The sequence below is a fragment of the Labrus mixtus genome, chromosome 5 (genome assembly GCF_963584025.1).
Source record: "Labrus mixtus chromosome 5, fLabMix1.1, whole genome shotgun sequence".
In the NCBI taxonomy this organism is placed as follows: domain Eukaryota; kingdom Metazoa; phylum Chordata; class Actinopteri; order Labriformes; family Labridae; genus Labrus; species Labrus mixtus.
The window spans coordinates 1472898-1480113 of NC_083616.1; the positions used below are offsets into that span (position 1 = coordinate 1472898).

Consider the following 7216-nt stretch of genomic DNA (forward strand, 5'->3'; position numbering starts at 1 on the left):
GCGTGACAACTTTAATAAAGCTTTACCACACAGTCACACCATCCACACAGCTGATCCAGGATTTACTGTAGCATCTTTTACAGCACTAAGAGGTCATGTACAGGCAAACAGAGAGAAGGGAAAAGAAACAATCTGTGCTCTCAAATAACAAAGCAGTCTCAAATCTTTTTGAGGAATTACAGCTAAAAATCTACTTTGCATACAGTACATCCTCTGATAAATACAGTGAAGTACTTTGATTGCATTTCTGTGATGTTCCTGTAGGTGACCATGATGCAGCCAGACTGAAGCAACACGTTGTGAAGGTGGACGCCATCATCTTGTCTTTGCAGCGCTGATTCTGAAGAGAACGTCTTCACATAGGACTCAAAGGTAAAATTATCTCTCATATGATTGGACCGTGTTATTGTAACCGCTATCAGCATCAAAGTAATTTTAGTAACAATTTATAATCCTTCTTAAAATGTAAGGAAGACTAGCAGAAGATTTTAACAGCCTCTGGTTCTGCAAGAAGTTCATGTTTAAATTGTTCTTCTTTCTGTCTTCAAGGAAATCAATGCTCAAAGGAAACAACAGTCCAGACTCCGATGCCCGCTCCGGTGAGGTTCTGCACACAAATCAGATTATGAGAATATTTAACATTAGTTTAATTTATCAGGCTGGCCCATGTGATGACAGTTTAAAATAATCTTCAATAGAAAGTGGCAGGAACACTTTTGTCTTAAAACATAATAACATATTATATATTTTGTTTTTCCTCTTAAATAGTTCTCATGTCTTTAAAACAAACTTTAGAACCTGAAGTTTAGCAGAACCTCAGGACAGATCTTATTTCAGGTCTGAGGCATAAACATCACAGTAAAATTCATTATACTTTACATTTAACTCCATGATTGTTTTTCTTTATTACAGAAGATGCCCTCAGATTCAGATCCATCAGCAACCCCTGACAACATGGAGGACTCGTCCCCTGAGCGTTTCCTGTCCTCTCTCGATGGCGTTCTTCTCTTCAGTTATTAACTCTTGAAAACAGCAGCACAACATGCCAGACTGTTTGACAAGTCTGTGATTGAATAAATGGAAATGGAATCTCATGCATATCTTGTTATGCTTAATGGCTTTAAATGTTTAATATTAAATAAGTTTGAAGGCCATTTATCTCAGACGAGACCGGCTGTGACAAGCTGAGCTCGTCTGTTAGCTTTGCTGTTGTCTTAGCTGTTGTTGGTCAAGAAGAACTTAATGTCAGTTCAAGCCTTTTCAAATGTGAGCTTTAAACTTAACTGCTAAATTATTTTACTGTGACCAACACGTTGTAGTGCTCCAGTTAATCAGAGACAGTCAATTCAGATTTTTAAAAAGTTTATTTAAACATTTTATGAAAAAAAAAAACTTCAATAAACAACCCCTGGCTTCATTAACCATGTGGAAAATAAGTAAGGGAGACCATCAGGTCGAACTGCTGGGACATAGGAGAAAGTATAACAAACAATTTAACAAAGATCCTGGATGATTGTTTGACTGTTAAAATTTGATGGAAAAGCAAATCCAACACAACCCTCCAGCATCTGGCCTTTTAAACACAGGGCAACATCATGGAAAGAAAAACAGCACCATTAAATATTGACCAGGATCTCTGTGTTTTATCTGAGGATGACTATGGTAGCCTTCTCACTGTTCACTGTCACAAAGCTCCAGACTCTGTCCACCTTCAGTTGTGCAGATGTCGATCAGCTCCTCTGGGTGATGGCAGAGAGGACTCTTCATCTGGGAGAGCTGCTGGTGTAAGGTCATTTCTACCAGTGGATGAGCAGGGCGTCTGGCACAGGTGAAAGAAGGAGGAGGTTCCTTCAAACTGTGACCCCAGCCTGACCTCTGTAACAGGTGTTCAGATGAAGGTTGAAATTATTCATTTTTAGTTTCTGTTGATTGTAAATGGAAAAGAAAACATCACCTTTCTATTTAACATTTAGCTGGTGTATGACTCAGTGTGATTTTAATTTTAGAAGACTGTATTGTTAACAATAGCTTGTTTTTACAATCCTCTTATGAAACTTAAAAAACAATCACAGGATATATAACTTTTAACAGATGATTTTAACTTACACTACACCTCTGTGGAAGATGTCAGACCATCTGCTTTTATCTCTTCTTTGCCTAAATGAAGATACAAAAAACAATTGATTTACTGTTCATTTAAATATATTAGAAAAGCAGACATGAATCACATTGCAAACTATTAGTTTCTAACAAAATACAAAGTATCTTACCACCTGTAGCCTACGGTCTGTGGTGCTAACCTAGCTTAAATATAGAACGATTTCGTTAAAAACAGAGGACCCAGCAGCCCACGTATTTTCAATAATGATCAAAATAGCGGGATTTTTTAAAACACAGTGTGTTTAAATATTAGACTTTGAATACGGTGGTTTGTTGTACTTACACATTTCTTCATAAGACTCGTAGACCGGCGTAGCGCTTTCGGCGTAGCTGGGCTGCGTAAGTCATCAGGGCAGTACGCTAAATGGGCGGGGCGTCTTACCAGGGCTTCTCCCGCCGGACCCTACTGCGCAGACTCTGTTCCAAATGACGTCAAAATCGCAAGATGGAAGCGCCACTAAGCGGCATATTTTGGCTTCAAGAACGTTGAGTGGGAACAGCTACAGTGCGCGCCCACTGGTCCATAACTGTAACATGTGTCTCTAGTCTGTTTACAAATCCCCCAATGATGAGAAAAGTCCATCCTCTCCGTCTTCTGCCTGCTCCACTTTTCAGAAAATGTGTGCTCAAATAGGCCGTTTGGAGATTTTCCCTTCATGACATCACAAAGGGCAGTAGCCCCTCCCCCAGGTGGGTGACACTCCCACAGCTAGGTGTTTGTTCTGCCCTCTGAGTCTGCCTTCTCACTGTAAACAATAGGACATAGAGCGAGAAAGACCGAGACACCCAAGCCCTTCCAGAGAGGGGGCGTGGTCAGACACAGCTCATTTACATATTTAAAGGTACAGACACAGAAACAGAAACAGCCTGTTCTGAGCAGGGCTGAAATAGAGGGGTTTATAGACATGATCAAATACAGGATCAGAGTAGATTTAGAACAAGAAACTTCACACATGTTTTGAGGAGCTCTGAGACTTATTTAAACAGGTTGAAGAGGAGGAGAATACGACCGGTATGTGGGGTACGGGGTACTTATATTTGAAGAGCATCATGTCTGTGTTTCTGTCCGTGTCTGTGAACAGGTGGAGAATGAGAGCAAATAGCAGTGTGCAGCCAAGAGTAGCATAGCCACTCCATCACTGTGATCGGCCTTGTCATTTCTCTCTACTTCCTCTCTCCCACTTCTGCACAGTCTCCCTCCCTTCCCTTCCCAGTGCTAAGGGCGGGGTGTAAAGTTCACTCCTGCCTAATTTATCAACCACCCTCCCTCCACAGCCTTGTACAGTCATTAGCTACACACACTGACACAGCATCAGACCCAAACCCTGCTCTCATTTATTGTCTTTTTGCAGCGAGGAAGCAGCATCAATTAATTACAGGCCAAATTGCCTCATGTCCCCAGATCAAGCAGCTGGGCAAGGGTGTTTGAGTTGGGGTTGGGTGGGCATGTGGGGAGGGGGTGAGGAGAGTGGATGTGTGGAGGCTGAATAATTGTATTATTCTCTATGATCCCTTTTCACGACTCCTCTTTTTTTCCAGTTGTTCTGCTCAAATTTAAACAAATGACTGACTGTTGGGCCCTTGTAACGAGTTAAGACAGAACATTTTAAGGTTTCCTTCTAAATTCTGATTGCCCAACCTCCGGTGTTGAAAAATTAAACCGATACTGAAGTGCAAAATCCTGCAGTTACTCGAGTGTCAGGAAGTCACATACACACCCATTCCAAAATGTCTGTTTTTACAGCAGAGATTAACATGTTTACAGCCTGGTTAAAAAAAACAAACAAATGGGTGTGATTAGCTCATGTCTCGATCAACACACACTGTACGGGGGGTGAATGTTTTGATGACTCATCAGTTTTGATTTGATGAAGGATAAGAGTTATTCACAATAAGGCGTGTAGCTGACCTGATTGACAGGTGGGCGTGGTGTAACGGTTTGTCAGGAGGTTTAAAACCCGCCTCAGCTCCAGCTCTCAGCCTGTCGTTAGGATGACTGAAAGTTAGACTGAGACAGCATTTCCAGCATGGAGAAAGACTGAGAAGTGAGTGACACGGGGTTAAAAAACCTAAATATTTTCACATCTATTGAGAATTTTCTCTTCGTTTGAACTGAAGAAAGCCTTTAAACTTTTGATGAAAAGAGAGACTGTTTCTCTTAGTGTACAGAAACAGAGAACTCTTGTGATGTAAAGGAGGGAGTCTTCAAGTTTGACTTTAAGAACATATACACGATAAGAAGAGCCGAAGGGACAAAATAAAGCAGACTGCTTTGAACCAAGTTTGGACCTTATAGTTCTGACTTCATGTTGTTTCAGCTTTGCAGGCCAGGTGACCAACAGCCCCTTAGTGTGTCCTAACAGGTGCTTCAGGCTCGGTGACCTTGTAAGGGCACACTGTGCAGTACACTGCTAGCCTGTTTACTCTCTCTGTCAACCAGTTGCACTGCACGTTTATAATACTCTCATAAGTACGCTGCAGATGGATATGGGTCCCCTCGCTGCTGCTCCCTGCCTTATGATTAATGAGCAGCACTTGGAGCCGCATGTGTTGCCGCCTCGCAGCACCGTCCTGTCTTTCCGGACCCAACATTTTGTATCCTCTGTGAAAAATGAGCTCCTTGGTGTCGTTCATTACACTGTCGCACTGCCAGAGCTCTCCCATGCATATTCCTGTATACTCAGCCTCATGCCACGTTTGCACTGCGTGTGGGTGTACGTGTCACTTTGCATCTAACTCACTTATCGAGACAGCTATCCAGAGAAATAGATGCCGGGGGAAAGACTTGACTGTAATTTGGGACTGCTTCAAAGGGAGACAAGTCAATAGAGGGAGAGCTGACAGCTAAAGAAGGAAGGATTTCAGCGCTGCAGTAGAGCACACAATGCAAAGGAAACCCTGGCACAGCAGGGAAGTGGCTACTTGTCTGCTGATATGACGATAGCCTAGTAATCATTGTTCCCCTTCTGGAGTTATGGCTGTAATTTGGTCTGTTGGTGAATAAAGTCCATGTGTCTGAATGCTAGCCACAGTTAATTGACAATATTGTGCAGGAGCACACATACCCGTCAAGAACTCTCATGTATGGTGGCCCTGAAGGACCACTGTTTATATATTTTATGATTGCAAAAAACATTTCACTTCATGCACAAATATTTCATTTTAAAAAACATAAAAATATCTTAGGAGCTGCAAAAATATTTAACTTGCTGCAATTTATTTTATACCTGCTGCAAAATATATTTCACAAACCGGAAAGGGCCGGCCCATACTGCTTGTTTATTGATTGGACTGAATCATGTGACCTGTCTTCTGCTGTACTGTGGGTGGGTGCAATGCATCTCCTCTCATTAATTGAGATGAATGTACATTTTGTGCATGGTCCCTGACAAAGTAAACACCAAACTGAACTAAACTGGACTTAAACAGGGCATATTTACAGCTACAACAGATGATGAATTTATATTGAGAAAACCAGCTATTGCACAAGAGATCAGTATCTTGGCATTTCACACACTACAATATCCTGCACTGGTTAAGGTTCATCACAGACAAAACCTGTTCACATGATTAAGTTGTCACAAACACAAAGGGTTTCTTTGATGCAAACACTGACATCTTCGGGTATTTCTTCCAGCCAGGCATTATAACACGATAAAATGTTTCCAAACAAACAGACGTGAACTTATCCTTCGGAGTTGCGCACTGCAGTCTGATCAGCACCGTGTTGAGTTCCATGTACTTCAAAGTAATCTCAGTGAAACAACATTTAATGTGACCCTGGCTGTCCATTTTCCAACATGGCCGAACTATCGTAATCTGACTCTGTCACCGACTTTTTATGGGCCATGAATCTCTGCCATCTCCGTGTTTGAGGAAGCATTTTGGCGCTGCTCCGCGGCTATACCAGCGGACCTCTGTATGATAATTTTCAGATAAGAATGAAATGTTTAGTTATAATGACATTTTTACTGTCTGATGAAAGCTGGTGATGAAGGTTATTTAAGTAGCGTATGTCTGTATGTGAATGGCTCAGTGCGCATCTGTGTGGGTAGTGGAGCGAGTGAGGAGAGGGAACGGACCCGAGTGTGTCCGGCATGTCATGTTGTTGATGCCGGGGACCAGAGCGGTGTCAAAGCAGAGAAGCGAGTCAGTATCTGAAGTGTACAGTTTGAGCTTTGTGTGTGTAATGAACGGCCCGAGTCCTCAAGACACAAGCCGGACTCTCCGTGTCTGCTCACCTGCTGCTGCTGCTGCTGCTGTACCCTTAAATAGGGGTGAATAGTAGTAAAGAGGAATTAAGAAAACACATGCGACTGTTGCCTCCACTCGTCCGCATTGAGTTAGTATGCAAATATTAATCTTTTTTTTTTACAAATTAAACAATTTCAGAATCATGCTCATTTTCAGTACCACATGTACCATTACACGCCGAATTACACATCTCACCTTCTAGACCTGGTCCAACATCTAACAGTGTCAACTTTGCTATTGAACTGATAAAAACTCTTGTCAGATTCCGGTGACAATCAATCATCACTGGCCCAGGAGATTTAAAGGAAATAAATATGGCGCATTTTGGTCCCAAAATGGCAAAGATTTTAATAATCTCTACTATATATTAGCAGAGACCCCTCCTGCAGCTGAGTATCCTGTGTCACTCAGTCGGAATTCACCACACAATCTCAAATCCAGGAAAGGTCTGGGACTTCTACATTTAAACATCAGAAGTCTGCTTAAGCATGAAAAACTAGGTCATGTTAAGACCCTGATGTTATGGTTCTCACTGAACCATGGTTAAAACAGAGCGTTAGTGACTCTGATGGGTGCCACAGGAATGAGTACTAAAACCTGGAAGTAAGTTAGCATTTGAGCACCATGGGGTCTATCCTCTCAAACTCAACAGGGATTTTGAATGGGTTTGTGGTTAGACGCCTGAAATAAGGTCTGTGGTTAACATAAGCTATAGAGAAGTTGGAGTTTTGTTACACCACATAAACTACATTATGTAATACCCCCACTTGTGAAATTTGAAGTTTTTACACGTCTTTAAAAA

General features: G+C 41.8%; 2 long non-coding RNA genes across 2 annotated transcripts; one reads left to right on the forward strand and one right to left on the reverse strand.

Annotated features, from left to right (window-relative positions):
• Positions 1–507: 507 nt before the first annotated feature.
• On the forward strand, positions 508–1094 carry LOC132973709 (uncharacterized). The gene is made up of 2 exons (XR_009673062.1): positions 508–599; positions 913–1094. It is a non-coding gene; the product is annotated as an uncharacterized LOC132973709 (long non-coding RNA).
• Positions 1095–1520: 426 nt separating this feature from the next.
• On the reverse strand, positions 1521–2534 carry LOC132974949 (uncharacterized). Its single transcript, XR_009673163.1, has 3 exons — positions 2444–2534; positions 2107–2157; positions 1521–1875 (listed from the first exon to the last, which is right to left on the reverse strand). It is a non-coding gene; the product is annotated as an uncharacterized LOC132974949 (long non-coding RNA).
• Positions 2535–7216: the final 4682 nt, after the last annotated feature.